Here is a 19,647-nt window from a genome sequence, read left to right on the forward strand (position 1 = left end):
TTTGCCCAAGTATCACATCAGCACCCAGGCTATCCCTGACTTCTCTGTCTAAAATGGAATCCTTTATCAGTCTATATCCCTTGTTTTATTTTATTTTTCTTAATAGCTTTCATCAGTGTACAGCAATATAGTGTACATTTCTTTGATTTGGGGCTTTATTTTCTATTGTGCAACTAGGGCTGCGTCTTTTTTACTTTTATTTTTCACTGCTATAGCAGTGGCACTTACAGTGGTGCTTGACATAGAGCAGATGCTTGATAAATATTTGTAGAATGAATGAATCAAAAGCTCTCTTCTGAGTTTCCATAATCTTTGATTTACAGCCTTATCATAGCACTTAAAAAAGTGTGTTTTAATTGGAAGTAATATCTTACATTCATTAGACTGTGTCCTTCCTTGGAAGGAAAAGACCATTAGCATTCATCTCTGATTTGCCAATGTTCAGAAAAGGACTGGGCACATAGCGGTACTTCATGAAAGTGCTTTGAATGAATTAATGATTACTTAGTCTCATTGTTCCCTAAAGAAGCAATTCAGGGAATCTCTGGTATTTTCCCGAAGCAATAGGCTAGTAACATTGTTGTCATCAACTATCTTACATTAGGTAAAATGTACCCCATTTCTGGTTTAGAAAATAGTTGAGTGATAATCTAAAACCATATGTGATTTTAGACTATAATTTTTAATAATGAAAAGCATGCAGTTTTTCACATGACAGAATACAGAATTTAAAACATTAAGACAACAAACAGAGAGTTTAGAATCTTAGCTTTGGTACGGTTTGACACTGGTCATTGTCTAGTCCAGTGTCTTAGTTTACTCCTGCTGAAGCTGAGGGCCAGAGCTTGGGAGTTGACAAAACTAAATCTAGAGCTGGGACACCTGGACAGTCCAGTTCTTCCAGTTTTTCCCTCCCCGTGCCAGTCTCCCATACTTAAATCAGCTTCCTTGGATGGGTGATCACGTCTCCAGTGGTAACCCCAGAAGCTGTACATAGCCTACCTCTTCATTCTCTTGGGTTTTCTTATATTAGATTTTCTTTCCTATATATTTAGAAGCATCAGTGATTCAATTCAGTGGGTTCCATTTTTATCACAGGAATGTGAACAATGCAGACATAGTAGATTTGATTTTTAGACAAATTTCAAGGTACCGCTTGATTCTAGCTATCACCAACACTATTGAAAACCATTCTTAACTTGAGTCATCTCTGTTGTGATTATTTCTGCTATGACCAAGTGTCATATCACCCTTTAAAAAAGTCACCCTTTAAAAAAAAGGTTTGGCTAGATTTGTGAATTAGTGTATAACTTATTTATTAATGGGAATAATTTTAACGTAAGCATTTGAACAGAGAGAATTGCATTATATCTGGAATATTTAGGGACAATAAAGATACCTTGACTCTCTTGAGCTTTTTTAGAACACCTGCTGTTTAGAAGTACAGAATAAACCATTACTTACAACTCTTTTCTTAAGGGATGGCAGCTGTGTTTCCTACCTGGAGATGAATATTCCTTTTTTTAAAAAATAGGTCTTAACAAATTTTATTACAGTATTCCCAGAAATACAATCAATTTACTGATTATAAATCTATACCATTCATGGTTTTCTTTTTTTTAATATTAAGAATACACTTAGATTACATGTCGAGTTAATGTGGCCCTTTTTTGGTAATAAAACTAAAACAACAAAACCAAAAGTTTGTGGATAAGACATTTTGAAAGAAATAGTTAAAAATTAATAGATACTTAGAAAATTTAACACTAGAGTCATCGCTAAGGCAATTGCAGTGTTTCTATTTGACTTTGACAAGTAGAGGCAGCACTTGAAGAAAGTGTTTATTGATTGATTGTAAAGGGTGAATACTGGATTTATTGATCTATAACCTTAGAAAATGGATTTTGGTATTTTAAAGTCTTCTTGATGATCTTTCCTTGCCCAGCTCATAAAGTGCTTCTCCTTTGTCCTCCTGTAACACCTGGAGCAAATCATCCTATTTTCTTCATTGAATTCAAATGGTGTGTTTACACTCTGGTATTTCCTGAATGCATCTGAAGTTCCCTGAAGGCAGATATGATTCTCTATTGCTGTTAACGGTGCATTCTTCCAAACAGGCTCTAACTCGCTCTCTGTCCATCAATTTCCAAATCCTGTTGGTTCAGCCTTTAAATTTCCCTTTCTTTAGTCTTTACTGACACTGAGAAGTATCACCAACAAACCAACAGGGTTACTGTGCCTCAGGCTACTCTTTGTTGGGGAGCTGGAAGTGGAACACTCTGTAGTGATAAAGACCTTTTTCTCTACCCATGCCTTGTGTATGTGAGGTGTCCCACACTGCCTGGATTTGTATCTCTGCTGTGTCATTTACTAGCTCTGCCACTTATTAGCTGTGTAACCTTGGACAAGTTTTTTTTACTTCTTTCTCCTTCTGTTTCCTCATCTGTAAATTGGGGCTAAAAATAGGACCTACCTCATGTGGCTGCTATGAGAATGAAAATAAGTGAGTTAATATATATAAAGCCCTTAAAAACAGTGCTTGGCACAGAGTGAACATTTCATGTGTTAGCTGCTGTAGTTATTATTATTCATTACTAGCCATTAATACTGTCCCTTTAGGTAGTCATGGGAGAGAGTAATAACAGAATCTCTGTGGGAATAAAGTGGTAAGAACACCTCCCCAAAGTCCTTGTTGAGAGCTACTGCTCTAGGCTAGAGAGCCAATGGTGCCCTAAGCAGTGGGCAAGCCAGCTTTAGATCCAAAGGGTGGAAGCAATTTGGTTATAATTTACTGCTGTACAGATCAAGGAATACAAACTGACAACTGACGCTGGTTTGATTTGTTAGCCCATACAATTCTTTAAAAGGAGATGCAACTATATAGATTTTAGTCTTCTCTGAAATTCATGCATGAGATAACACTGAAATTATGTAACTGCTTTCTTCAGGTGAGTAAATCTCCAAGTTTTAAGTATGGAACTGGAAAATAATCTCAGAAGTGCTTTTAGAAGATGTGAATTTTGTCTGAAAAATATCCTTTAAGGGAGGATACCATGATTTTGTTAAAAATAGCCTCTCTCTGGCTTCCTCTAATGCATTCGCTCCTACCATCCATCCTAAATATCTACAAAACAGAGGGAAACACACAAAGTCACATCAGGAACAAAAACAAGACAGCATGGTACTGGCATAAAAACAGACACATAGACCAGTGGAACAGAGTAGAGAGTCCAGATATGGACCCTCAACTCTATGGGCAAATAATCTTGGACAAAGCAGGAAAAAATATACAGTGGAAAAAAGTCTCTTCAATAAATGGTGCTGGGAAAACTGGACAGCTATATGTAGAAGAATGAAATTCGACCATTCTCTTACACTGTACACAAAGATAAACTCAAAATGGATAAAAGACCTCAACGTGAGACAGGAATCCATCAGAATCCTAGAGGAGAACATAGGCAGTAATCTCTTCAATATCAGCCACAGCAACTTCTTTCAAGATATGTCTCCAAAGGCAAAGGAAACAAAAGCAAAAATAAACTTTTGGGACTTCATCAAAAGCAAAAGCTTCTGCACAGCAAAGGAAACAGTCAACAAAACAAAGAGGCAACCCACGGAATGGGAGAAGATATTTGCAAATGACAGTACAGACAAAAGGTTGATATCCAGGATCTATAATGAACTCCTCAAACTCAACAAACACAAAACAGATAAGCATATAAAAAATGGGCAGAAGATATGAACAGACTCTTCTCCAATGAAGACATAAAAATGGCTATCAGACACATGAAAAAATGTTTATCATCACTAGCCCTCAGGGAGATTCAAATTAAAACCACATTGAGATATCACCTTATACCAATTAGAATGGCCAAAATTAACAAAACAGGAAACAACATGTGTTGGAGGGGATGTGGAGAAAGGGGAATCCTCTTACACTGTTGGTGGGAATGCAAGTTGGTGCAGCCACTTGGGAGAACAGTGTGGAGATTCCTCAAGAAATTAAAAATAGAACTTCCCTACGACCCTGCAATTGCACTCCTGGGTATTTACCCCAAAGATACAGATGTCGTGAAAAGAAGGGCCATCTGTACCCCAATGTTTATAGCAGCAATGGCCACGGTCACCAAACTATGGAAAGAACCAAGATGCCCTTCAACGGACGAATGGATAAGGAAGATGTGGTTCATAAATACTATGGAGTATTATGCCTCCATCAGAAAGGATGAATACCCAACTTTTGTAGCAACATGGACAGGACTGGAAGAGATGATGTTGAGTGAAATAAGTCAAGCAGAGAGAGTCAATTATCATATGGTTTCACTTATTTGTGGAGCATAACAAATAGCATGGAGGACAAGGGGAATTAGAGAGGAGAAGGGAGTTGGGGGAAATTGGAAGGAGAGGTGAACCATGAGAGACTACGGACTCTGAAAAACAATCTAAGGGGTTTGAAGTGGCAGGGGGGTGGGAGGTTGGGGTACCAGGTGGTGGGTATTATAGAGGGCACGGATTGCATGGAGCACTGGGTGTGGTGAAAAAATAATGAATACTGTTATGCTCAAAATAAATAAATTAATTAAAAACAAACAAACAAACAAAAAAACACAAAAAAACCAAGGGCTAACTATTTTTGCTAGATTCCTAGGGACTTTCCATTGCAAGATCATGGAAACTAGACCAAGAAAAGCAATGGACAGTCTGCATGGCAAAAAAGAGAGTAAAAATCGTGCTCTTGTGAAAGTAGGTACAAAGATCTTTTGTTTCTTTGTTACTTCATACCCTTGGCAGAAATAAAGATCTACCAATTCAAAAACTGGTTTATAATCCTTTTACTGTGTATATACTACATTTTTAGACAGTCAAATGTTGTTATACACCTGTTACCAGTACATTGTTTCTATATCACACAGAGGTTGACTTTGTGTAGAGACTGGGATCAGTGAGGAAAATAGCACTAATAATATGGGTGGTAAATTAATATTAATTTTAATTTTCACCTGAGCTCCTGCTATAGTTAGACGGCTGTTCAAAGGATATTTCACTGTATGTCTTAGTTTGTTTAAGCTCATAATAACCTATGAGGCAGGTAGTATTACTGTTCTATTTACTATTATCTAGATGAGACAAAGACACAGAGCACTGTGGAGGACAAACTCGAGAAGCATAGCCAAAACAGAGGGAAAGGACAATGAAATGATGATAGTGTAGCTAATAGGTATGGAAACTGGGGAACATAACTCCAACCAAACATGGAATGGAAATCATTCAAAGAAGCAAGTAAGAAGAATTGAAGTAAAAGCAATAAACTTCCTGAGGTAATGAAAGGTCTGAGCATGTGCAGCTACTTGCTAAGGAAGAAGAGGCAGCTGAGCAAGTTGCTAAGAGGTAGTCTTTCTAGATTCAGGTTCTTTGTCTACCACAAGTTGGGTGACCTTTGGACAAATTACTTAATTCTTCTAAACCTCTGTATCTTCATTTGTAAAAAGAGGGTAACCATGGTAGTATGTTCTTCATATTTTTTTAAAATAAGGATTAAGTGAGCCTTACATGTAAAGTAGTACCTAAAACTGTGACCATAGTGAGTTCCTAATAAGTGATAGCTATTTTTGTCATTATTATTATTATTATTGTTTTTATTAAATGGGTAAAGAGAAAGGGGAGGAAAATTCATGGTCAAGTAATTGGGGAGGTTCTAATTAACTGGGATTGTTTATGGTATGTTTCTTCATAGCCTTTAATATGTTTACCTAAATTATAAAACTTCAAGTAGGGAATTCTCAGATTTATTTAGCCACAGAACCTCCTTGGTTTTTTTTGTTTCTTGTTGAATACAAATAATGTCTTGTGGGACTCTGGTGTTCTACCATCTGCAGTCTAGGAAATGTTCTTTATTTCACACACATTGTTCCAGAGAATAGGAAAACAGACATGACAATGTCTTTGATGACCTGCACTGCAAACAACTAACCAACAAAGAAAGTGCTTTTACCTTTACAAAACCTCATGAATACACTTTTTTCTCCATTGTACAAAACCACTTATCTAGGCATTCAAACCTTATGATCACTCAATCTTGTCAGTATCATCAGCTTTAACATTGAAAGTTTTTTGACATTTTCATAGAATATTGTAAAAAAAAAATGAGTTAAAATTGGCATAGCTCCAGCCTTCTGGGAGATTTATTTTACCATATTAGAATTCCTTCAAAATGTTTGTAGTTGATTGCCCATTGTGTCATAGGAACACTATTCACTTATGTGTTGGCATTACATCTCTCTAGTATTCCTTATTTGGTATCAGAGTAATACTGAATTAACATTAAAAAAACACATTATTCAGAAATTTTGTTTTATTTTTTCCTTCCAGCTCTGTTGGTAGATTATATTAATGTTTTGTTTTATTTGATGTTTCTGTGTCGGATGGCATATCCTACATGGCTTTCCACAACTGGGAATGGGCTTATTCAGAAAGACGTTAATGAGCTTCTGTAGGAATTATTCCCACTATATCCCATTACTACTAAGCTGGGTTGGGAAATATAATTAGAAATAAAATCTGTTGGGATCCCAGTGATTCCTTCCCATGTAGAAAAGAATGAAACGGTTTCGTTATTGTATAAAGATTAATCAGACTGAGATGCACATCACACGCAATCTGCTGAGGAGATGGCAGTGAAAGAAATCGCACCATTTAATACAGCTAGGTAGGCAAATACAATTCATTACAGTTATGCTAATTTATCTTTATTGAAAGAAAAAATAAAATTTCTTATATCTTTTTTCTTAATTCAAGTGTAATTGACATCTAATATTATGTTAGTTTCAGGTGTACAACATAATGATTTGTATTTGTATATATTGTGAAATGATCACCACAATAAGTCCAGTTACCATCTGGCACCATAAGAGTTACATTTTTTTTTCTTATGATGAGAACTTTCAAGATCTGTTCCCTTAGCAACTTTCAAATATGCTGTACAATATTATTGACTATAGTCAACATGCTGTACATTACATCCTCTTAACATTTCTTGTACAATTGGAAGTTTGCTCCTCAGCTTTTATCTTTATGACAAGCAGGAAATAGCATCATGAAGCCTAACACAGAGGTTTAAATTCCCATAGAGTCCCTTTGGGGGGTGGGAGGTGGAGGGGGGGTGGAAGGAATGCCATCCACCCTCCTAGAGGTTCACACTTCAAAGAAATTGCTCTGAGGTCTCTGAGAAATGCATTCCTGGGATGCAGAACTAGTGTGAGGTTTATTAATCTTTTAAAAGACTTATATACATCTCAAAATGACAGAGAAAGCATTTGATCAAGTTTTCTAAGGTAAATGCTAAAGGGAGGGGGAGGAGTACTCTTCCCTTTTGGCACGACGGAAAAATCAAGTGTTTTTTTTTAAGAACTGTATTTACCCTTGCAATTTCTCATTTTTGATACTCCTTTATAAGTTGCACTGTAGTTTTTAAATTATCTCCATTTGTTTATCCTTTTTCTGAGCAGTATGCAGTTGTATAAATATCCAGCAAATCTATAGTAAATAAAAAATGAAGCAATTACCAGAACTACAATAGGATGAATTTTAAAAATTAATATAATGTTCACCCTGAGGAAATATCATTTTTTTTGAGGAAGTATCTTTAACTATATCACACTAATAGTATGATTCATTAGAATTTTAGATTCTTGATTAGCAGTGTGTAACATTTTCATTGTACATTACATTCACAAACTCTAGTGGAGGCTTTGGCTTGTGCTTTCATTATTTTGTATTTTCTTATGAAAACTTATCCAATCCAAGTTTGTAATATAATAATATGAATTTTTAATTGAGTTTTTCTTACAAGGCCTAATGAATTTCTCCTGAGGTCTCATCAGTTGTGTAAGTAGTATTGCATTTACATGGTACTCTAGGCCCTTCAGTAATTATTTCATCTTCCCAAATAATTTTTCCTATGTGCAAAACATGAAAATACCTATGGCTATTCTCTAATATTGACGTCTTTTTATGAGGCACCCACTGAAGGTCACAGATTGGACTTCTAGTGTTCAATGTATAATGAGTTGTGTTGAGAATAATCCCACACTGGACCATTTTTTGCATAGGTCTAATCAATAGTTGTATTGTCCATTAAATCTCCATGAATAATGGCTTTCCACCTTTGTTTGCTTTCCATCCTGGGCCTGGAGAGAACTTGCACAACGGGCAGCTCGGATATGATGAAATGTCTCTGAGCCCTTCCTCAATGAGCCTACTTTCCAATAGGGTTTCCTCTCCTTTCCAAACACCAACTCAAGAAACTTCATTCCCTTTCAGTCAAAGTGTAATCTGAGGACAATGTTTTCAGAGGAAGACTCAGACAGACTTTGGAAAACAGCGTCAGGGTAGTGCACAGCGTGTTTGTGGTTGACCGCAAATAAGAGAACCCAACATTTACAAATTTGAGCAGCAAGGCGATTTATTGGAAAGGCATGCAATGGCTCAGAGAGCAGCAGGAACACTGGAGTTAAGGGGGAATGGGGAAGATGGCTAGCAAAAAAGAAGTAGGCAGCTGAGAGCACAGTCTCATTTCCATCCGGGGAGAGTTTGTCTGGAGTGGTGGGGCTGGGAACTTTTTGCTTGCTTGATTCTGCTAATGTTGCCCCTTCACACATTATACTTCTAGGAGTCAAAATTTCAACCACAAGTATCTGATCATCTGGAGCCATCCTCCAGTAATGTCAGCTTCTTTATACAAGGGAGTAAAGGGAGACAAAGAGTGATCCCTCCTTCCCTTTGAATGGGAGATGTGGCTCTGCCTCTAGACTTCTGTCACATGGCGCTCACTTCATGCACTTACTGTTCTAAGTGCTTTGTGTATATTAATTCATTTATTCTTAAGCAGCTCTATGTGGCAGATATTATTTTCTCCATTTGTACAGTAGAGAAATTGGGCAAAGAAAGTTAATCTATTTAATTTAATTTTTAAATTTAAATTTTAGTTTTTAGATGTAGTTTGCCCCAATCACACAGCAAATGGTAGAGAGAGAATCTGAAGCTAGGCACTCAGGTTGCAGAATGAGTGCCTTCTCACTCTTGCTCGGCCTTAACAAAGACAAGTGTTCGGAGGTTTTACTATAAAGAAAAGGAAATAAAGACAGAAAAATGAAAATAACAAATCAAATCAACAGCAAATCAACAAACAAATGTTTGGTTTGTATGGTAATAAAATATGTAATTTCCATTTTCTCTATATTTTATATATTGTATATTCATGTGTTTCTTAAACATGTAATTTTGATATAATGTTAGATTTATAGGAGACTTGCAAAGACATTGCAGTTTCCATATGTAGTTTTTACTCAGCTTCCCTTTGGTTAATACTTCACATAGCCATAGAAGAATGAACAAAGCAAAGAAATTAACAGTAATCCATCACAATCAACAATCTACAGACTTTATCCAATTTCCTGTTTTTCCACTAATGTCCTTTCTCTGTTCCAAGGTCTTGTCTGGGATCCTCCATTGCATTTACTTACCATGTATGTCTCCTTACCTTCAATCTGTGCCAGTTCCTTGTGACTTGATACTTTGAATGAATAATGGTCAAGTATTCTGTACAACATTCTTCAATTTGGGCTTGTCTGATGCTTTCTTATGACTTGATTAAGTTTATGAATTTAGAGGAGGAATGTCCTTTCTGGTGCATTCTATTGGGGAGTTATATCAATATGTTAGATTATTAGGATTTTAACATTGACTACTTGATTATGGTGGCTCTGTTTTATTTTTCAATTGTAATTATACTTTACTTTTAAAAATATTGCTAAGTTAACATTTCTAATATTTAGGTTTTTTAAATTTTTTATTGCAGATCTTCTTATATTGCAAAACCTCTAACTCATATAGACCACATATAACTAACTCTCTCTCGCTCTTCAGTAAGCACATTTTTGTGATTTAGAACACAAGCTGTTCCTTAAGCCACACATAACTACATGCTCCATCTGATGTGTAATAAGCAGTCCACTCTGTCCATGGTTTGGAGTAAACTCTATAGCCAAAGGCAATCCTTATTCTGATACCAAATGTAGTGCCACACTAGGAAGTTAGTGAATTATAGTCAATTCTACTTAATGAGTATCAAGGCCATTTCTTTTACTGTTCTTGAAAGCTACATTTGTTAGTAAGGCCTTGAGGCCAATTTGCCTATTAGCTTAGGTTTTATGATACTATGTACAGCTCATTTAAAACAATTCTCCATACATAAAATTGTACATCTGTCTTTTGAAATGTGTAAAATGTATTAAAATAGTGATATAGACAAATTATTGTATATTCATGTGTTTCTTAAACATGTAATTTTGATATAATGTTAGATTTATAGGAGACTTGCAAAGACATTGCAGTTTCCATATGTAGTTTTTACTCAGCTTCCCTTTGGTTAATACTTTCTTTTTCAAAGAAAACCATTTTGCAGTTTTCCTTATGTAAGCCCATGATCTTTTGTAATTTGTACACCTTGCTTATAACGGAAGTACATATTTGATTTTATACTTTTGTATTTCATATATATATATGTACACAGGGAACTTTATATCTATTTAGCATAATTTATTATTATTATTTAAACTCTTTCTTTCTTATACTAGAGAGCCAATCTGTAAACTGTTTTAATTTTTTGCAACTTTAGGAGTACTATTATGTGTTGTTTGTGTGTGTTTGTTTCCTCTTCAAAATAAATGGTAACATCTGCTCTAGGCCTCCCAACAGACAGTAAAAAAAACTTTTTTTTTTTTTTTTAAATAGAATGCTTCACGAATTTGCTTGTCATCCTTGCTTAGGGGCCATGCTAGTCTTCTCTGTTGTTCTAATTTTAGCATATGTGCTGCCAAAGTGAGCATGCAAGTAAAAGTTTTTAATGTTTGGTAAGCCATTTGCTAAAATGAAATTTTAACAATCATCCATTATATGGATGATAATGACAATGTGGCTAAGAATAGAGAAGGAATAAAAGTACATATTCCTGGTAAGTCAGTGTTTAGTGTTCTACAGTTCTAGCAATGCTCTTACATTTATCAACTTGGAACATGGTAATCCTGGTTATTTAGGACCTCATTCTGTGTATTTTGCTTTTGCAAAGAGAACTTAGCATTTTAAAAAGTTACCTTCTGCTTAGACATATAGTCATATAATCATTAGTTTTTAATCTCAGTGCTTAAGCACTTTAAAGAGCATCTTCGTAATCTTAGTATTAAATTTAAGTGTGTTATATGATTACCGTAAGCAATTTTGTTAGTTTTTCACTGCCAAGAGCTAGTATGGAATCCTAGAACTCTGATTTTTGACCTTAACTTTATTGTGTGAGAAATCATAAAAATTAAAAAAACAAAACAAAACCCTCAGTTTACTTTCCAGGATATGCCACAAATGATAGATCTACAAGTCAGTTTCCCCCTTTTTAAGTTACTTTTTGTGTGTTTTCAGGTGAGTGTGGAGAAATGGGAGAAACTGTTTGGCAGAAGGGAGCAAGATACAAAATTAAAAATTAAATATTTCCATAGATCCTTTTAGGTTTCTGGACAGATTGAAGGGCACTTACTCGCAGAGAGCATGCAGTAGTGGTGTGCTGGAGCTGGCATGTACCAGCTTGCAGGAAACAGTTGTTAAATTCTAAAGAGTTTGGCTACCCAGTTATTCAACATGGCCATTATTAAAAATCAAAATGTATAAGCTCACAATTAAATACCATTAAAGAAAAAGGTAAGGACACCTGGTGGCTCAGGGGCACCCAGACTCTCTGCTCAGTGGGGAGCCTGCTTCCTCCTCTCTCTCTCTCTGCCTGCCTCTCTGCCTACTTATGATCTGTCAACTAAATAAATAAATAAATCTTTACATTTTTTTTTAAAAAGATTTTATTTATTTGACAGACAGAGATCACAAGCAGGTAGAGAGAGGAAGGGAAGCAGGCTCCCTGCTGAGCAGAGAGTCCAATGCAGGGCTCGATCCCAGCACCCTGAGATCATGACCTGAGCTGAAGGCAGAGGCTTTAGCCCACTGAGCCACCCAAACGCCCCTATAAAAAAATCTTAAAAAAAAAAAAAAAGAAAAAGGTAATAAAAACTCAAGACCCATAATTTCCTAATTTTTAAGTTATGCTTTAGTATTATTAATTATTTAATTTATGCTCTTGAAGTTATTTATATCTGTATCTTTGAAATACTTATAATGATGTGCCAGTGCCCACACTCTCCTAATTCTGTGCATAGAGATTTCATGATGGAAGCTTGATAAGCTTATGATTAACATTATGAGTACATAGTCTCTTGAAGAAAATAAAATTAAATTTGGTGGGAGACCATGTGATTTAAAACCACTATACTCCGATCATTACTAACTTTCTGTCAGTCAAACACACTACTCTCCTATTTCCCTCAGGTATTTCAGTTTGCTGCTGTATTCCCTCTACTTGGGATCTTATCCCCTCTACTGTATACCCAGATATCTTTTTCCCCATCAGAGCTTATGTCATTCTTTTAGAAAACCCTTGTCTGATTATCCTGCCTATTCCCTCACCTGACACATTTGACATTCCTTCACATGGTCTTTCTTTTCCTTAGAACACTTACTACTCATTGAAAGTATATGGTTTATTTATGTTTACTGTCTTTCTCCCTTACTATAATACAAACTCCCCAAGGGAAGACTCTTCTGTTATATTATTATTTCTGTTTTTTCAATGCCCAAAAGAGGGCCAGACACACAGTAGATAGTATATTTTTATTTAAAAAAATGATTGAATATTTGAATAGACAATATTAATGAAAGTCATTTCATTGACTCAATTTAAAATTGAGGTTGAGAGATAAAGTAATATTTGAATACGAGATAAAATGAAATTAAACTACTACCACTTGACAAAAAAAGAGGCTCTAAGATACTGAGATAACTATTACAAAGAAAACACTTTTGGGGGAGTATCATTTATATACATAAAAAGATACTGAACTTTTGCTAAATTTCATGAGGGATAGAATTTGGGAGCATATTATGTCAAAATTCCAGTTAGAGATGGGATTTGTACATTATATTAATTATTCTGTACTCATCTGTAGAAATAATCCTTCTCAAGCAACATAATTTACATGAATGAGGGAAATTATTTTAAGGAACAGCAGCATATTCAGATTTTTTTGTGGCAGTCCTCCAGCTACAGAAGCTAGCTATCAAGAACTACTTTCTTTCCCAGAAGGCTTTTGTAAGGTGGAAGCTGAGGCTGCAGTTCTATTCCAAGCCAAACTTTGTACAATATGAACAAATAAAATGCAAAAGAACATTTTCAGTGACTTTGACGAGGGTAGATATTTCTAATATTTAAGAGCCTAGTCAAGTTCATTGCTGCTTTTTTAAAAAAAAAGATTTTATTTATTTATTTGACAGAAAGAGATCACAAGTTAGGCAGATAGGCAGGCAGAGAGAAAGGGAGAAGCAGGATCCCTGCTGAGCAGAGAGCCTGATGTGGGGCTCAATCCCAGGAACCTGAGATCATGACCTGAGCCGAAGGCAGAGGCTTAACCCACTGAGCCACTCAGGTGCCCTTATTGCTGCTTTTTAAAAGTGTGATCAGGATGGATAGATTATCTGCAATCTATCCATGTGATTATATGTGGTTCTTAAATTGAGGAATAAAGGATAACAAGGATATTGCTTAAAAGGAGTAATGTGGAGATTGGCATATATTTGGGGGAAAGCACACTTGTTATATCATTCATTTATTCCACAGATAGTTTTTAGGTATTAATTATGTGTTAGGCATTGTTTTAGGTGCTGAGAATACATGAGAGAAATACTTTCTATCTTTAAACAGTTTAATAGGGGAATAAAAACGAGTAAACAGGTTATTGCAATGTAGTGTGATAAATGGTAGGATAAGACTGTTCAAGCCTTTTTTAAGAGCACATGAAAGAGACAACTAGCCCAGATTTACGATGTTTGAGAAGTTAATCATATGATCATGATTCACCTTACGGGTTAAGAAGCCTCTGATTGGTATGCAAAGAATGAATTGAAGACAATGAATTGAAACAAAAATTGAAAAACTGGCTCTTCAGGGGAACAAAACCCTAGGTTTGTGCCATTTGTCCATTTCTGTGGTGTAAATATTTCCACTATGCTGACTTTAAAGCTACCAAGCTAGTAGACATGGTAGATTTGAAGTTACAAAGGAAAGAGAATAAATACCAGAGGAAGACTCCTGGAAAATGAGATAAAGGTAGGTTCAAGATGAAAGGAGTTTGACTTGGTCCTTAACTAACCAAAGGAAAGAATAAGGGTGTGGATCCAGATATATTTTTTGTGGCTTATGGTTAGTGTTAGAGTTAAGATTTACAGAAATAATTTGAAAAATTTCTATCCACTCTTTTGATGAGGACTGCTAAATTGTCCTCTGCTATTAATTTTCTTTTTTTCTTACTAGTAATAGGACCTCCCTTGCAATGGCCTTCCTTGCAGGTAATGTGGTTATGTGACTATGTTTGGGCTAATGAGATATGAATGGAATGATATATATATCTTTTAGGAAAAGTACAGTAAGTGGCTTACTCTGGATTACCCTTTCTCTTTCCACCTGACTGGGAAATGACTAAAATGGTATCCAGTCTTGGATACAGAAGTGAAAACCACTTGTTGTCATCATGTGAGGGCAGGAGTCAACCTGTTTATTTGGGATCCTGGCTATCCTCCTGAGCAAAGCTTAGATTGCTTGCCTATCTGCCTTTGTATGTTATGTCAGAAGAAAATAAGCATTTATCATATTTAAGTACTGGTTTTAGAGTCTCTTTGTTACAGTAAGTTTAGATCATACCCTGACTAGTACAGGGAGATTCTGTATCCTCTGTGCATGAGGAGATGAAATTATTTTCTAAGAATTTAGAGTTGGTTGGAAAGGGCATACAGTTTGAAAAGAGTAAAATTAGTTTAATAGCTAGGGGTTGGGGGATTGGATAAGAGAGATAGGTACTAGGAAAATATAGAAACATTGGTTGGTAGTCTTGAGGACTAGAAGACCACTGATCATGGAAAAAGGAAATGATATAAACATGAATTATCTAAATAAACTCAACAAAATGGTGAAAGCCCTAAGAAACAATTTTAATGTATGCCATACAATTTGTATCAGAGATGTTTGCATTTCTCAGACTTACACTTAAAAACCATTTAATGAACTATTTAAAGCTGAAAGTATATTTTCAGTGTTACATACTTATTTTTTTATTTTATATTTTGAGAGAGACAATGTGAGTCAGCAAGCAGGAGTGGGAGGGGCAGAGGGTGAGGGAGAGAGGGAATTTTAAGCAAGCTCCATGCCTAGCACAGAGCGCAGCTTGGGGTTCAGCCTCACAACCCTGGGATCATGATCTGAGCCTAAATCCAGAGTCAGATGCTAAACCAACTGAGCCAGCCAGGTGCCCCTCAATGTCACATACTTATTGAAAATCTACACATATATAGTTTATAGGCTTGCTTGACTTTGAAGCCAAATATACTAGCTATATTTAATTACCAGATAAAATAGGAATAAAGTGTTAGGATCACTGAAATTAAGTAAGTAAAAAAATGTTTTACACTTATCATGGGAAATTTCCTGAAGGAGATGGATTTTTAATTAAAACTGAAAGTTCATATATCTTTACACTTGGAAAACTAGAGCCCATACTATTGATTTTACCCTTTACTATCATGCATCTTTTCAAGAGGTAGTAGAATCATACTTGACTTTAGGATCTTTTAGGCCTAGATGGATGTATCTCTATAGTAGTCTTTCATAAAATGGTGAAACTTTTTGTGGTATTTAATGTTGTTTGGGTCTTTAAACACTGGATAAGATGTGATTTTAAGTGTGATGTTCCCAATATGGATCATACAGAATTAAATATTTGGAATCACACATTAGAAATAGACTATATAATTTCCTTGTCACAGATTTCACTTTTATTTTACCTGAAATATGATGCATATTATTTTAAGTTGTGACCTTCTTTATATTCTAGCAGTGGAACATCTAGTAATCCTATGTTTTGCACAAAATTAGGTAGAATCTCATTCCCTAAGTAGTTATGGAGTAAGGGTTTTTATATTTCTGCTTATTTATCAGGCAGTGTAATTAGAAGTGATTCTTTAAGAATCCACCATGATCAGAGTAAATCATATTTATCCTGTGGAAAAAACTGGTGCATGTTCATCCAGTGACCACACAAAATTATTATCATTGGTTTAATTTTCTTTGTTTTAATCAAGATCCTTTGTTTTCATGAAGTTGGCTTAGTTTATAATGCCAGCGAAGGCAGTTTTGGAGATAGGTAAGGTATGTTTGTCCATGTAAAGCCTTAAAGAAGCTTGGTGTTCACTGGAAAAATGTTTTAATTTGGGAGACAAAGCCCTAAGCCAAATTCCTTATCATCTGCAATTTAATTGAGAAAATTACTTAACCTCAGTCTTTCTGTCAAGTATGATTGAGAGAGAACTGCTATTTGGAGGTACACTAGAATGCTGGGTACCTTAAACTATCTTGAGACTTCCTGAAGGGAGGTAATATGTATGTAACAGGGATGAAAAATATTAATGTGTGAGGAGACACGCTTTTCTCTATTTTCCTTCCTAACAAATTTACAGTGCATATTAGCATAATCCTTAGAGGCTAAACAATAAAAGCACAAATGGGTACATGCATGAAGATACTGTTTTGAGAGAAAAAGAGAATAGCAAGGGAATAGAAAGGGAAAGACTTATCTCTTGATGTTAAAGACTATTGGAAGAAAATTTAGGGAAGAGAGTTGAAAGTAGAAGTGGGGAAAATTGGAAATCAATAGGAATGAGAAAAAAATGATTAAAGAAAAGGGGTATAAATTAGATTCCTTTAATATTTTATTATTTAATATTTTTAATATTAATATTAAATAAAATATCCTTAATATTTTCAAGAGGAGTTAGAATTACTTTTTTTAAGAAACAAAAATGATTTCTTTAAAATGCAAATACTTTGAGAATAACATAATAGTTAAATGTGAACTCTAGTAGGTTGGCACCCAGTACCCTAAAGAGATTTTCAATTGAAACTTCTTTTTTTATGTTCAATAAGCCAACATATAGTACATCATTAGTTTTTGAGAATTACTTTTAAATTACCTTTGGTTGCTGCATTTTATTTCTTTGAATATGGCACTTCGCACCAATACTTGAGTTTTATGTAAAAACCACAAAAATGATGAATTAGCTCTGTATTTTGAAATACTTTAGATTTGTACTTTATAAAAATCAAATATGAAGACAAAAACTTTCAAACAATATTAATATCTGATTGCTAAGAAAGTTAGACTTGATGACTCTGGGTAAGAAATTAAATTCTCTGGACATCGCAAACACAACTACAAAACTGTTTTCTCCTGAAATATTTTATCAACCTTGTGACCATGAACCAGTTAATATCTATGCTATAAAAGTACAAATGAAACATATTTACTATTTTCCCTTGGCTGATTTTATTGACAGGACTTTAGAAAAGTATGAAATGTGAACTGTTGATTTGAGAATTTTTTTGGATTTTGGTGATAGGTGCAGCTTATGTCTTGGCTTCATTAATGGCTCAGAACAATTGTCTTTCTTTTGTTAGGCCCTGGGCAGGATAAAATTCTGCATCGCAGAATTTTTATTTTCCTTTTATTACACTGGAGCTTGTGGTTTCCCTAAAGCAAGGATGTTGTTATGTACCCTATGTTGAATAGAAATTGTAGACTTAAAAACATTTCAACAGAATAATGAAGATTCCATAATTAGATATGTTAAAGTGTTAGTTTTCACTTGACTGTTTTATTTTGTAGAATTTTTAAAAAGCCTTGCAAAATAACATTGTGGTATATTTATTTAAAAGAGGGCTGCCATAGACCCACTATCCAGGAGGGCAACTGCACAATTTGTGGATGGCTTCTAGGTAAAAGAGCAAAATCATTCGTGCATTTCACAAGAGAAACAGGTGATGCAATATACTCAAACATGTTTGGTCCCAGGATGTGTGAGACCTGCTAAGCTTGAGCCATATGGCAAATATCTTCAGGAAAGGTGGACTTGAGACAGAAGCAAATGGCACAAGTGGTTTGCCCTCCTCAGACCTATGAACAATTTTAACCCACTTCTGTTTGGACTATTCTTGTATAGACATGAGCTACACTGGAAACAACATCAATAATAATAAAAACAAAATGGCAAAGTAAAAGAAATCATTTTTAAGTGCTGGTTAGGTGTATTGTGTTTTATGTTTCTTACCCAAAATCTTTAACTTAAAATTTAATAATTAATATAAATATGTGGAAAAAATAAACTGTAAGCTCTGTTTCATACTATACAGAAATTAATTTAGGCTAGATTAGAGACTTAAACATATAAAAAAAAGCCATAAAACTTCTAGAAAAAAATATTTTACACTTTAGGGTATGTAAAACTTCTTAGGAACCAGAGACCATTAAATTATAAAATAAAAAATATGATAGGGGGCCTGGGAGGCTCAGTCAGTTAAGTGTCTGTCTTCAGTTCAGGTCATGATACCAGAGTCCTGGGACTGAGTACCACCTCAGGCTCACTGCTCAGTGGGGAGTCTACTTCTCCCTGTCCCTGTGTCCCTCCCTCTGTTTCTTCTCTCTCTGGCTCTCTTGCTCACTCTCTCTTTCAAATAAATAAATAAAATATTTTTAAAAATGTGATAAAAATAAGGTAGAAATAAGGTAGTAGAGTTCAGTGATTCATCACTTACATATAATATCCAGTGCTCATCCTAACAAGTGTCCTCCTAATACCTATTACCCATCTAGCCCATCCCCCTACTCCTTCCTCCATCAACACTCAGTTTATTCTCTGTCTTTAGCAGTCTCTTGTTGTCTGTTTCCTTCTCTTGTTTTTTTTTCTCCCTTCCCATATGTTCATCTGTTTTGTTTCTTAAATTCCACATATGAGTGAAATCATAGGTATTTGTCTTTCTCTGACTTATTTCACTTAGCATAATATACTCTAGCTCCATCCATGACATTGTAATGGCAAGGTTTCATTCTTTCTGATGGCTGAGTAATATTCCATTGCATAAGCATATATATATAAATATAATATATATATATAATATATATATGCCACATATTCATTATCCATCCCAGAATATACTTTTAAAAAGTTCCTATGAATCAATCATAAAGTGATAAATGAGCCAATTGAAGAAATTGGGCAAAAGATTTGAACAGATACTTCACAAAAGAAGACATAGGAAAGGCCAAAAAGCACTTGGAAGGCATCAATCTTATTTGTCATCAGAGAAATGCAAATTAAAGCCACTATGAAATATCATATTTTACCAAGTAGGATGTCCATTATACCAAATGGTGATATGTGGAGCAACTAGACCTTTCACTTATTGCCAAAGAGGACAAAATTGTACAACTACTTCAGAAAGCAGTTTGGCAGTTTCTTTTTCTCTCTTCTTCTTCTTTTTAAGATTTATTTATTTATTTAGAGAGAATGTGCATGAGTGGGTGGAGGAGAGGGAGAGGGAGTGAATCCCAAGCAGTCTCCCTGCTGAGCGCAGAGCCCCACAGGGGGCTCAATCTCATGATCCTGAGATCATGACCT

At 35.1% G+C, this 19,647-nt stretch overlaps 1 protein-coding gene and 1 non-coding gene across 7 annotated transcripts in view; one reads left to right on the plus strand and one right to left on the minus strand.

Moving 5' to 3' along the window:
* Positions 1-19,647, plus strand: part of MAPK10 (mitogen-activated protein kinase 10) — a 346,291-nt gene that overhangs the window by 67,997 nt on the left and 258,647 nt on the right. The gene's annotated exons all lie outside the window — the stretch shown is intronic.
* LOC122890733 lies at positions 10,782-10,886 on the minus strand. Its single transcript, XR_006381164.1, has one exon. It is a non-coding gene; the product is annotated as a U6 spliceosomal RNA (small nuclear RNA).

The sequence above is a fragment of the Neovison vison genome, chromosome 11 (assembly GCF_020171115.1).
Source record: "Neovison vison isolate M4711 chromosome 11, ASM_NN_V1, whole genome shotgun sequence".
Classification (NCBI taxonomy): Eukaryota; Metazoa; Chordata; class Mammalia; order Carnivora; family Mustelidae; genus Neogale; species Neogale vison.